Source organism: Rhipicephalus microplus, chromosome 2 (assembly GCF_043290135.1).
Source record: "Rhipicephalus microplus isolate Deutch F79 chromosome 2, USDA_Rmic, whole genome shotgun sequence".
NCBI classification, from domain to species: domain Eukaryota; kingdom Metazoa; phylum Arthropoda; class Arachnida; order Ixodida; family Ixodidae; genus Rhipicephalus; species Rhipicephalus microplus.
Window position 1 is genome coordinate 143,718,161 of NC_134701.1, and position 13,788 is coordinate 143,731,948.

General features: G+C 47.8%; 1 long non-coding RNA gene across 2 annotated transcripts in view; it reads right to left on the bottom strand.

Moving 5' to 3' along the window:
- Positions 1-2,173: 2,173 nt before the first annotated feature.
- LOC142796397 (uncharacterized) overlaps positions 2,174-13,788 on the bottom strand; it is a 44,892-nt gene continuing 33,277 nt past the window's right edge. For both annotated transcript variants that reach the window (XR_012893813.1, XR_012893814.1), the window contains exon 3: positions 2,174-2,486. This is a non-coding gene — a long non-coding RNA (uncharacterized LOC142796397). The remainder of the gene's footprint in view (positions 2,487-13,788) is intronic.

A 13,788-nucleotide genomic window follows, 5' to 3' on the forward strand; every position in this document is an offset into this window, starting at 1 on the left:
CTGAAACAACGGCCACATTTGGCGGATAGTAAGTGAAAGACGCCGTCTGCGTTTGTCCTCCTTGGTTTTCATCAGCTGATATCCGCCACTTCGCACGACATACAAGACATGCGCGAGGCGGCGCTGACCATACTTGCGTGAGCAAATTCCTCGCTTTCTGCAAGCGTGGATAATTGGCGTCGTCAGGTGTCGTCTTTCGAACTATCGGCGAGGTGAAGGGAGTAGAACCGCCACCTTAAACGGACACGTGGTTGTGTGCTAGAACACCTGCTTGCACGCAGACAGTCTGGGCTTGATTGTCACTCACACGCAGAAAATTTTATTACTTATGTAGTGAACAAGAGGGGCCTCAGCGGTATTTCTCTGTTCCTCAAGGGCATCCCCATTAGCATAAGCTCGTGCTTGCTGCACTTGGCCAGACGCTGCTGGCTGCTTCGCCTTCTGCGTTCTGCTCTGCAAATAAACCCCGTGAAAGGGGGTTTATTGGCATGTCTTGCAACGGTGGGCCTACAATGAAAACACGATTGGGACAGATCAACGGTGAAGCAGATGCCGGCGACGATCATCACAAGGTGAGCGAGCAAAGTCCACAACCCAGTACCCAAGCGGTGGCGATGTTGCTTGCCAACTATGCATTTTCTTCTTCACCATTTACTAATTCACATGAGGCTTAGCGGTTGAGATTGGAACGATGTTCCCAAAGAGAAAGAAATTGGGGTCTACCAGGCCAAACGTGTTGGCCGGTTGTGCCCCAGAGCATGCCGAAGATGACAGCTAGGTAATCCAGAATGACTATCCACAATTGTCTGATGAAATCAAAGTCGAAACGTGGAGCCAATGTGGAGGCGTCCGCTCGTCTCGCTGCTCTCTAGCCAGCCCCTACCTAGAAACAACCTGCCGTTACCTTGTTAAAGCATTACCTTGTTAAGGAATCGCACTAAGTCCCTAGCCCGTAGAAATTCATACAATAATATCTAAAGAGGAATCTGGCGCTGCGATCGTGTACCACAATGGGAATTTTGGGAAGTACAGGTTTCGGATTAATTAGTGTTATGTAGTGAACTGTCTAGAGGTCTTTTTCTGCAGTTTCAGTTTCGTTCTTCGCACAGCGCGGGTAGTGGGGTGCGGTGAAAGACGCTGAAGCAGTGCCTTTGTTGTTTGAAGAGGCTAAAGAAAACTAGGTCTCTTGATTTGCTGCAACGTTGAAGCTTTACGAGTCGTAGTTGGCAGTTACCACGAAGCGTCGTCCACTCCCCACTGCGCATAGATGTAGTGTTTCATGCTAGTCCAGGATAATCCTTTGAGGTCATGCTTTTTTCCAAGCGCGTCGTGTCTAAGCTTATTCTAAACGACTGCAAAACGAAGGTGAACCAAAGTAGACGCACCGTCACGCTCCTTTGACTTGACATCACAACAAAACGAGAAGTACGTTTGGAGCAGAGTCCCAGCCGACCACTTGGACGGACGCACTTGGCATCGCAGGAGACACAAAACGTTATGTGTTTGTCACTTGATACTGTACTGTTACTTTCATAAATAGATGATGCGTACTTTTAAGGACAAAACAAGTATGTTTGTTTTCCAATGTTGTAAAAAATATTTCATTATATCTTGACGCTAAGTTTAGAACGCAATGACAGAGCAATGCATACCCTTGTGGCTAGATTTGTCCAGGTTTCACTTCTGCCTCACGGTCATAGAAACATATTGCAATAAGAATTACAAACAAAAGAAAGAAGCAATTTTCAAATAAAAACACTTTATATCCATTTGTTTTACATTCAGCAAACAAGCGTCATGAATCTCAAGAACGTAATCCATCTACAACAAATACGAAGCCTGTACTTCCCAACATTCCCATGGGTGTACACGCGCCAATGAAGGAGCCCACGTAGACACTACCGCCAGATTCCACTCTGGGTATTATTTTTTGAAACTCTATGGCCTAGACAAAGAACCTACGAGACTCCAGGTTTAACATCCGAACCATCCAGCTCCACCTAATCAAGCCTCGCACGGTTTAGTTCAAAATTCACACGTTTTTTTTGGACCAGTACAGTGTGTTGTTCACTTGGAAAATATCATTCCATCGATTGTAGCCACAAATTTGGCATTCAATTCAACATACATGTAAAGTAAGTGATATTACAATACACTTTAGCAAACAAAAACGTGTTCTCCAGATAGATTCTTTATTTATCCGAGACTGTTTTGAACAACGAACCTATAGACAGTGACGCACCGACATTACAATTTGCTCATTCTGTACAGCCGATATTCTTGCTCATCACAGGGAAAAAGTCGCCTCTGTGAAGTAGTTTAGAAAACAATGGTTAAGATCAGCAAGCTTATTTTCCGTGAGAGAGCTCCTCAGCGATCTACATACACACAGCACTTCAAGCGTCCAGGGCAGTGTGCTTGAGTATTTTCCAGTTGGCAATGCTTTTTACAGATACCACCAGCCAAAGCACACGATTTCATTTTCCCTGCGTTTTCACACACAAGAACAGAAATAGCAAAAGAGATTAGTAGTCGTTAATAACAACACTTGTACGACGATTTTCCAGCAAATAATGCAACAATAGCATATAATTAAAAAACCAGGTTCGGGTTTTTTTCGTAAAACTTCAATGGTGTAGAAATACGAGTGAGTTTTTCTTTGTAGGAGCCATTTAGTGGTTAGCCATATTATCCGGCGCAATGAATACTCAAGGCACTCTACTTCAGATGTCGCTTCAGTAACTTTGTGAGGCAATTTTTTTCTGAATAACTGGGCGAACACACTGTAGGTGGCGTTCGAGAGGAAACCTAACGGCCATTTCACTGGTGAGCGATTGCACCAAACTTTGCGCAGAATGTCAACAAATTGCCTGTGGTCTAAGTAAGGACTCATCCACGGAAAATGTAGAGGAGCGAGTCCAGGCACGTAACTGACAAATGAATCTACAGAGCTCAGGAGTATTCTAGATCACTCTAAGGGTCTCGCCAGGTGCGACATTACGCTTCTCATTCGACATACAGCCGCGCCCCAGCTTGAAACTGTTTTGGAAAACAACACATTGCTAGGGCGTCATGTAGGGCGAGGAATCATGTTAGCACATGTAATATGGCGTGGCAGCAGTGTAAGAGCGCACCAAGCATCACATCACGTCAACGGTATAGCGAGTAGTTAGTTTAAAACTAGCCGTGAAATATAGAATGCTCCACACAGCATATCATATCTTCTCCTCACGCCCACTTTCCTCCCCCATGTCCTTGCTACCATATACTGTACACGGCTGTGCTATGCTCTGCATGTGTTCGCAAAAGGCCTAGTTGTAAGGACGTGTTGCGCCAAGCTAGATTTCGCCAGCTAGCCACGCCGAAAAAGAAGCGAGCTGCATAGCGCACGATGCGCGAGACACGGAGAAACGAACAGCTAGGAAGGAAGGAAGGAAAAACTTTATTTGCAAGGGTTTGGGACAGGGGTCATGAGCTTGATGGGTGGGGCACCAAGTCCAGGGATCCACTGGCTGCTGCCGCCTGCCTGACGTGATGCAGTAAGTGCAAGCTCCACTTCTGGGTCAGAGCTGGTGAGCTGTGCCTCCCATTGCTCGAAAGTAGTACAAGGCTTGTACTGACCTAAAACGGTAACTAAATTTGGTGGTCGTTTTAGGCATCCACACGAAATGTGGTAGAGCAATGGCGAGCCGTTACACCACGGACACGCATGCCCATACAGCGTTGGAGAAATTTTGTGTAATCTTTGAAGATTGGGAAAGACTCCCGTTTGAATTCGGCGGAGGTAAATCGCGTCCTCCCCTTCTAATGATTTGTGGGGAGCGCTATATTTTTGTCGCATGCCTCGCTAGTTAGCAACAATTTCGCGAGGGGACATTCTGGATGGGTCATTATCCTCCTCGATAGCTTCCTCCTGGAGTGTTTTAAAGGATTGCATGTGCTGTCGAAGCTCTGCTCGGTTCGTGAGCCCTCGTGCACAAGCGTCGGAACTTTCGTTCCCCTCCAGGCCTGCGTGTCCTGGCACCAGATCTGCTTGTATTTGTTTGTTAATCTCCCGCCTAAGAATTTGCTTATTTTTATTGGAAGGCTGCCTCTTAAAAAGAAACGGCACGCTTCCTGCGAGTCGGAAATGATAGTTGCCTGTGGTTCATCTCTTAGTTCCTGCGCTTTGATTGCAAGGGCAATGGCAAAGCATTCCGCCTTGTCGATTGAGGACGTGCACAGCGTTGCACATGTCATCATGCAGTTGTCGTTGCTAAGTGCTGATGCAACTGATCATTTAAAATTGTACCTCGAAGCGTCCACACACAAAACGTTTGATTTGTTTTTTATTATTTTTCTGAGCCATCGCACTCTCTCCTCTCTGCGCTTTCTGTTTTTTTTACGTCCATGTTCTTGGGAAGCGGTGAGATCGAGATGTTGCTGCGGACGGGATCCGGGATTTCTACATGAACCTCGTCCAGGTTTGGGGGGTATGGCGGAAAGCCCACCTTAGCAAGTATCTCTCTCCCCGCTTTCGTTTGGCTTAGACAATTTCTCTGTGCAGTCAGTACCGCTGTCTTTAGCTCAGTGTATGTATCACATATACCGAGGTCCAAAAGTTTTTGAGTTGGTGTGCTTACCGGTAGCCCTATGGCCACTTTGTAGGCACCTCTAATTACACGCTCGATGGTTTCTTCTTCTGATTTGTTTAACGCGTGGAAATGAAGACTATATGTAACCTTACACAGTACAAGTGCCTGTACTAATCTAATTGTGTCTCCTTCCTTCATTCCCTGTTTGTGGTATCTTATTCCATGGATCATTCGTGCAACTTTTTTCATGGCTGATTTTACTATGTTTATTGTATGGTTCGCTCGTCCATTACTATGAACTCACTAACTCAGAATACTTGCGACGGTTACCTTGCGTACTTTCACACCTTCAATGCGTATGTCGATGCTTCCGTTACTGTTGTATGTTTTTCCATGTACCCTGATAATTTCATATTTTTCTGGGGCACAGCTGAGCCCTTTGCCTTCGCAAAGTTTTCAACTAGTGTTGCAGCCTGTTGAAGTGTTTGCTCTATGTTAGCCAGAGATCCACGCGTTGCCCATAGGGTGGTAACATGCGCATAGAGAGTGTATCCTAAGTGCGGAACTTGATCCAGAGCTCGCGTGAGTCCTAACATGGCCATAATAAAGTGCAGGGCAAAGAGGATGGCTCTTTGAGGGGTACCTCTGTATGGCATCTCAAAAGCATCTGATGTGACTTGTGCTACGCTTATCGAAGCCCGCCTTTCTGTGAGAAATGCCTTGATGTAATTGTAAGTGTTTGCCCCACATCCGATGTTGTTTATTTCTGTTAGACTGGCCTTATGCGAGACATTGTCGAATGCCCCTTTTAAATCAAGGGCTAGTATTCGATGTTCTCCTCCTGTAGCTATAAAGCTCAAAGCTTCCTCTTGCAATAGGAGAAATGCGTCTTGAGTGGAGTGGCCATTGCGGAAACCCAGCATAGTGGCTGGAAAGAAAAGGCCATTGTCTTCTATGAAGTTTTGGAACCGATTAAGAATAACCTTTTCAAAAAGCTTTCCCATAGATGATGTCAAAAATATGGGCCTGAGTGCATGCAGGGATCGCTTTTTTCCAAGTTTGGGTATCGTAATAATTTGGCTACTTTCCATTCCTTGGGTACCTTCCCTTTAAATCAATAGTTTTCTATAAAATGGTTAGTCGGTGCCTCTATGGCCTTATCGCTGAGGTTCCTTATCACTGCATTTGTGATTTGATCTGAACCAGGGGCAGAATTTCTTTTGGCTGCTTGGGCAGCCGCAAAGACCTTTTCCTTGGTGATTGGGCATCGAGTCTCTCGTTTTTCGCACCAGTGTACTGCATTTCAATATTGCAACTATCGGTATTATCTCCTATGTATCTGTATTTAGGTGCTTGTAATAACTCTTCCTCTGTGCCCAGAAAATCATGCATTTTTCGTTGTAGTGTTCTGTTCGTGGCTGATTTTGATTATGCTGGGTCAAGCATGATCCTTAGGATGGCCAAAGTTTTTGCAGTGATGAGAGTGTCCTGTAGTGAACTGCATAACTGCATCCATCCCTCAGTTGCAATTTTGTTAGCGTATTGATTTGCCTCCTCTCCTAAAGCAGCGATTCTGCGGATAAAGTTCTGGTAGAGTCGCTGGTTTTTCCATCTTTTCAGCATACGGCGCCTGCATTCCTACAGGTGGAGCAGGTGCCAGTCAACTGCAGGAGTCTCTTCTGTTCTTGCGATACGTTTGGATGTTTGTTTGTGAACTGAGATTATGTACTCTGACCAATCCCCAATCAACTCCGGTACAGAGTTGGGTGGGGGATCTCGTCGTCTGTACCTTTCAAAGTCAGTGATCACCACGTCTCCTATGACCCTACGTAGATTTAGTGTCGTTAATATTACGCTTGAATGTCTGATCTAGGAATGTGTCTCGACTTACGCTGTAACCCAGCCTCGTAGGTGTTGTGGGTTGAGTAATTAAGCTCAATCCTAGTTTGGATATGGCGTGATCGAGAAGCGTTTCCTTGGGGGAATCTCTTGAATAACCCCAGGTGGTGCTGGGTGCGTTAAAATCGCCCAATACTACAAATCAATATCTCGCCCCAGCAATTCGGACGACATCTTTAAGCAGTGCACCAGAGCCCTCGTGTTTATCTTTGGGAGGGCTGTATATATTTATTATTACCATTTTCATTTTGCCTCTCTTCAGTGGAAGGTGGGTGATTATCTGATTATTTATTCCCAAACTTTCCATGTGCTCAACCTTGGCTGCAATACTTTTGATAACCAGTGAGGCTACGCGGGGATAATTTGGATCTTGCAAACAATAATATCCCTGCAGTTTGATCATCTGAGGCCCAACCTCTTGCACGCATATTACGTCTGGCTGAACTAGTACCGAGTTCATGTAATTTTCGAGTGCTGCGGCGCGCTTGTGAAAAGTGCGACAGTTCCACTGCCAAATTTCTAAATGTTCTACACTTTTTATATTATTTTTAGCAAAGCTGCATGGTCGTATCTATGCTGTCGCTGCCCGCTTTTGATGGTTTGTCAATAACTGGAGCGGACAGGGAGCGTTTGGTTAGTGCCCTCTGCAAGCCTTCCACAGCATCGTTAACATACTGCTTCTGAATTTTCAGTTTTTCTACGACAAACGTTCTCAATTTCACCATGATATCAGCTAAAAGTTTATGTGAAAAAGCTATGCTTTCCCTCTTTGCTTGAACCTGCGTCAACACTTGCTTTACTAGTTCACTTCTTTTTGATTTAGTAGCGAACAAGTCTTCGTCTATCTTTTTCTCGCTCGTTTCTGCGCCATTATTTATGTTGGCTAGACGCTCTCGCGCCTGTTTATAGCCCTCGGTGGTGTTGCCTACCGACGCTGGGTTTAGTATTTTCCTAATTGCATTTTCTAATTCAATTTTTATTGACGAGATGGTCAGTTTATACTCTTTCCGCTCCACAGCCATTTGTTTTCTAAGCTGTTTAATTTCTTGTGTTAGGCTTTTGTTCTCTTCTAGAATTTTCCTATACTGGGGGCTATCAGTTACCAGAACATTGGGAGGCGCCAGACTCACCCAGCTCATCTTGTTTAGTTGGTTGTTTGTACGTCCTTCGTACTAAGGCGAGTGGTTGCTGCTGCTACTTTTTTTCTAGCATGGGTAGATCTTGGTTCCCAGCTGCACCCCGGTGTTTTCTTCGAGTATGGCTTGCTAGGGGCCTCCGCAGGCTTGCTGATGTTTCGCTGTTGCGGGGTCTTTGATGTTGATCTCGATCTTGTTCGTGATCTGTAGTTGCATCTAGATGTCTGTCGCTTCTGCAGCGTCCCTTCCTCTCGGTCTGAGCTGAACCAACGAGGAAGTTTCTGCTGGTGTTGCTCAAGTTGCGGTAAATCCTTCTCGGCGTAGGTACACTCTGTTTGTCTTCGAGGCGTCTCCAATCGTGATGTTCGGGGAGCCACGTTTTTCAGTTTATTTCTGCACGATTTGTCTCCTGTAGCGTGCTCTTCACCGCATATGGCGAAGTTCAGGGCACGTTCGTGTCCTTGAGTAGGATCACACGTCCCACACTTGGAGCACACGTTGGCGTTCGGAGTCAGACACACGTCGGTTCGGTGTCCAGTTGATCGAGAAAACTTGCAAACCTGTACGGTAGGCTTGTATGGATAACAAATGACCTCTGTACCCATAAAATAGACACACCTGGGAAGCACGTCACCCGTAAAAGTTATTATTGATGACTTCGAAGAGCCCAGCATTCTGGCTCTCTCTATCTTCTCCCCTTGTATGCGCATTCGTAGGTTGGCCATAACGTCAGCCTGAGTGGTTCCAGGCTGTAGTCCTCGAACAATGCCTCGCAGCACGTCTTTTAGGTTGGCCACGTACACATTGAAGGGGTGAATCAGCTCTCTGATTCTCAATTGGTTGATTTCTTTTAGTCTGCCAGCCACTTGTTCGTGTGGCGTGGGAAATATTATGATGTTCGATCCGAGGTGAACCCGCAGCAAAAAACTTTCTCCTCCTAAGCTGTTCCGGCAAGCCTGTATCACTGCCATAGAGAGCTCCGATCCAAATTTATTTTTCACTGTGAGGCCGTTGTGAAGTTTCAGGATAACCTCTATGTCTTCCTTTTGAAGGGACGTCGGTCCTCGGCAATATCTGCGCTGGAAATCTCACTTGACTTGGCTGTCCCATGCTGCGTCAACAGGTGGATGGCCTGCTGACTTTTCATTTTTTTTCTGTAGTCCCTTCTCGGGTTCTTTCTGGCTTTGTTTATGGTTCGTTTTTCTTCTGCGTGAAAGGACGGTGGGCAAGCCGTCCCCCTGTCTAAGTAATAGCCAGACTCACGTTGTCATCATTCTTGTTCTCGAGAGACGTGGCGCTGGGCGCTCGCGCGTCGTTACTTGGTTCCTATTTTGACGAGACGCTACTCGCGTCGTTCGGTTAATTTTCCGAAACCAGGTACGCGCCGGGAGGGTCTTTGTCGACGTCCATGTAGACGAAGAATTTCTAGGTGTCATTATGCATGCATGCTCAGTAGAAACAGGGAAATAGGCCGACCTTCCCTTTCCTCTGCGCAAGGCGTATAGTCCGAAAGGGAGGTTAAATGGCACTCACCTTTTACTTCTAACTCGGTCAGAAACTGTCGGAAAAAGTCGGTCGAATGGTTGTCAGCCAGTCGACGCAAGCACACCCGTCAACGCACCCTGCAGGGTTTACCGTTCCGGTGCCGCCAGCCGAAGCCGTTGATACGCTGAGCTGCGTTCGTGCTCGTCGTGTCTTCCAATATTGATAGTTTCTCGTGAAGCTGGTCCAGGTCCCAGATTTTGGTCTCCTTCGAATTCTCGCAACTTCACAAAAAAGATGACGCGCTCTTCAAGTAGACTTGAATGAAATGTCTACCTGAAAGCGTTTAATAAAGCGGAGAGAGATGTGAGCACGTCGTCACCACCCTACGCCACCTAGTGGACTTCAGAACGGCTAAGCACTTGGCCTGGCTGGACGCTGCAGTGGTGACTCCGTCTACGCTTGCATCCCAAATAAAGCTAGGACCTCGGCACGGACTCATCCCCACCGTCTCGTCTCCCGTTCCTCAACATATGGTGACCCCAGACCAACGGACAAGCCACTGGCTCTGCACCGCTACCTCTGAGCTTCGCGGCCTTGTTTTAGCCAGCTTACGCCTTGCAATCGCACTTTGACCCGCCTCTACCACCATTCCGCACCACCTACATCGAGTCAATGTTCCAAGACTTCGAGGATGCTCTGAAGATCAACAGCATCTGGCTTTAAGAATTCATGTTCGAGGTCATGGAGTGTGTTCTTAAACCTGACCTCAAATGACGCCTATTGCCGTTGGAGCCACTGCTCATATGATGGACTACGGGTTGCCGTGCCACAGTTTTATGATGCTCACATCACCTCCGACAAGCGGCCAACCACATGAAAGTGCTTCATCTACGCTCATCAATCCTTCCTCGTGGTTCCACTTGATCGCATCTCGTTCAGCGCTATGCCACAAAAAGGAGGTAGGTGACAGTCCTACGGCAACCGACTCCACTGACGTACTGCAGCGTACGCCGCCCGAAGATTGACTTTTGGGCCACCGTTCAGCGCCTGTGGACACGTTGGTGACCACGACGACTTCAGCGCCTACTGACGCAGTGTGCAACACCCAAACCGGCGCTACCTGTCACCTGTTCTCTGACACCACGTGTGGTACAGTAACGAAACCTGCTACCGTCTTCCACGCCAGCAGCATGGCAACGACTGCGGACGACGCTTCAGTTCTGCCTGCGGTGGAGAGAACCGATCGTGATCCACCGGCCACGCAATAATATTGTCAGCATGTCTTCCCGCACCCACGTTCTCCTGGGCTGGCTTAACAAAGGTGGTCCTATAGCTACATCTGCGCCGTCTCATGTTCTGCCACATCATAAGTCTATTGTGGATGCCGACTTGCTGTCGAACATCTCAGGGGACAGTGCTGAAGGACTTGAAACTAATCAGCACTTCCCACACGACAATTAACGACACAGTCGTCATCATAAGTGCTGCGCATATTGGCACAACAGAGATGTGCCAGCGTTGGTGCCATCCAGGTAAAGCAGGAACTCGCGCCGCCAGCCCATGTTTGTCAAACGCGCCTCCCTAACACCTCCACTACAGGGTTTCTGTGACCTCCAACCTACGTGCCCAAGCCCACACCCCACGCCGACAGTGTCAACGTCTCACCAACTTCTGCGCATGCGCCGAATACACAATAATATGATGCCTACCCACACGAGCCGTCGTCGACCCCCGCATCGTCTTCACTAAGCCATTTTCTCAGTGGTGACCGCTGGTGTCGTCGATGACCGTTGCCACAAGTGTGCCTCGAAGTGTCGCATCTCTGCTGCCCACATTATCTTTTCGGCGCGCTCCTCACCCACTCCATGGCTCCCACTGTCACCCACCGGAACTGTTAGAGGCCCAACGTTTTTTTCTCGATGACGACTCGGACTTCCCCTATGACAATCCACGGACTGTCGCTCATGTTCAGAGTATCTGTCTCTTTTGCTTTTACTTTTGTACATATGCCTAAAATGGCGCAAAGCGCTAGGGGGGATACTATCTTGCGCGACGCTAGATTTTGCCAGCTGGCCATGCCAACATGACAACATGGCGTTTGTAGGAGTTGTCGACACCACTACGATTTCGTGCAAGCAGAAGGAAGACAGTGAGTTGCCTCCTCTTATTGAATTTTTGAATGGCCGGACAACAACCGTTCCTAGAAGTTTTGCAAGGAGCCAGCCGTCAATCTATTTACATAGTGGTGTTCTCGATAAAAGAACTTTTCTCTCAGATGAAGCACCAACCTACTTGTCGTTCCGACGTCAATACGTGAGGAGATACTTAGTACTTGCCACGATGAGCCAACGTCCGGTCATCTCGGATACACACGCACATTGGCAAGAATCAAACAGAAATACTATTGGCCAAGACTTCCAGCTATCTTGAAACACTGCGTGCGCACGTACCTCGATTTCCAACGACGATAATCACCACCGTTAAAACCAGCTGGACTATTGCAACCAATTCAAGTGCCCATGGTACCTTTCGCCTCAATTGGAATGGATCTCTTTGGACCATATCCGACTTCCCATGCTGGCAACAAGTGAGTAATGGTCGCTACTGATTATCTTACGCACTACTCGGAAACAAAGGCTTTGTCAAGTGGCACCGCCGTTGAAAGCGGACAATTCTTCCCAGATAACAGAAAACAATTCTTCACAGATTCTTCACAGGTTTTGAGGCATGGTGCTACGACAATCATAATAACGGATCGAGGTACCGCTTTCACGGCTGCGCTCCTGAAGACAGTACTTGAGCTCAAGGGAACAGCCCATCGGAATTTCTCTTCCTATCATCCACAAACCTGGTTTAAAGTTCCCTACTGTTCTCTCCATAGGCCGCTCCTGTGTTGACCTTGGCTGGTGCTTCTTTGGCGGACTTCAGCCTTTCTCCCATTGCCCTCGTTTTCTAGTGCACTGTGGCCAACACAATCTCGAGCTCGGTGATTCTCATCAGCAGTTCACACAGGGCAAACATCATTTTCTCCATTTTTTCTTCGACCTCACATTGCGTACACTTCGCGTCAGCCTCTTTTCCGTCCGCTTCGACACTTGGGTCCACTTTCAAACCCACCCCGCATTCTGAATATTTTACAGTCGTTTTAACCATATCTTTCTAACACCAAATGTCCCTATGTTTTGTCTCACTCGATAATTACAAAACTCGAGCCCTGCCCTACGAAAAAGAGAAAGTCTGAGCTCTACTACAAGAATTTGCGTGTTCAATATACGTGCGCCTCCTCAGCGGGATGGCAAAAAGCATAAAAAACACGAAACTCAACACACACACACACACAAACTAATAAACACCTGGTGACTGACCCCTGAAAAAGCCGTACACAAAAACAAGTGCTACAAAGATTTGAACTGCTGCTTTATAATTATAAAGGCAAGCTCAAAACATGCAAAACCACTTATCTGCGCAGTCGATCAGTAGCGCTCAAAAAAGATGTCCATCCACCGTGACAGTCCGAACCGAACCCCCTTTCGCGCCGCGCCACCACCTCTTCCGCGGCCAGCCCTTCTTCCGCCACCCTTTCTTCTACGCCGAACCGAAGCCCCTCTTCCGCGCGGCGCCACCGCCGATTCGGTGAGCCCCTGCGCCGGTCACGCGCCGCCGTCGGATGTGAAAACACCCCCGCGCTGCCACCAGCGATTTTGGCACCGGCGCACAGGTCTACTCACCACTTGGGCATCATCTCAGCCGCTCCCCTCTCTACATCTGTCGGCGAGAAGTCGCCAACCAGCAGGTGCGTGCGCCTCGAAAAGCTCGTTGCAGTGACAGTGTGGACAGCGCGCAACGGCTTGCCGCACGATCGCGCCGACGGAATGGACACTGTCACGTCATGGCATGCTTCCCGCTACTGTGCGCGTACCTTTACCGGCTGTCGCCAGCGTTGCGAGGGTTGGCGAATCCAATATCGTTCACGATAGGCGACGTCCACACAGACGAGATGCTAGCCATGGAAGCTGAAACCAAGGGTCGGCAGTGAAAGACCAGCCACACCGAGGAGGCGCGAGTCAAGAATATTTGTTCGCGGTGGACTAGTGGCTAAGATACTCGGCTCCTGCAGGTCGCGGGATCTAATCCCTGCGGGAGCGGCTAAATTTTTGATGGAGGATGATTTGTGGGCTTTAACGTACCAAAACAACGATTTGATTTTGAGAGACGCCATGGTGGAAGGCTCCGGAAATTTTGATCACCGGGGGTTCTTTAGCATGGCATTTTCAATGGAGGCGAAAATGCTGTAGGCCTGTGTGCTCAGATTTGGGTGCACGTTAAAGGAAACCAGGGGATCCAAATTTCTGGAGTCCTTCACTACAGCGTCTCTCATAATCAAATGCTGGTTTTGGGACGTTAAGCCCCAAATATCTATCAATCAATCGAGTCAATAATATTGATCGCATTCAAGATGCGATCAATATTCAATATACAGCACGCGGGTAACACCGGCGAGACGTGAGTCAAAGAAGCCGAGTGCAAGCGTCTTCAACGCGTTCCGCCTGCTATGATTTTGTATGTTAAAAAACGTGTACTAGAGTAAACGTTACTCCGAGTTTCGCTTCAAACCCTTCTTCAATCATTAGCGTCACTGCCCATTTCAGCAGGGTGAATGCCGTGCGCACCGCTGCTGCTTCGCATCCCATCAG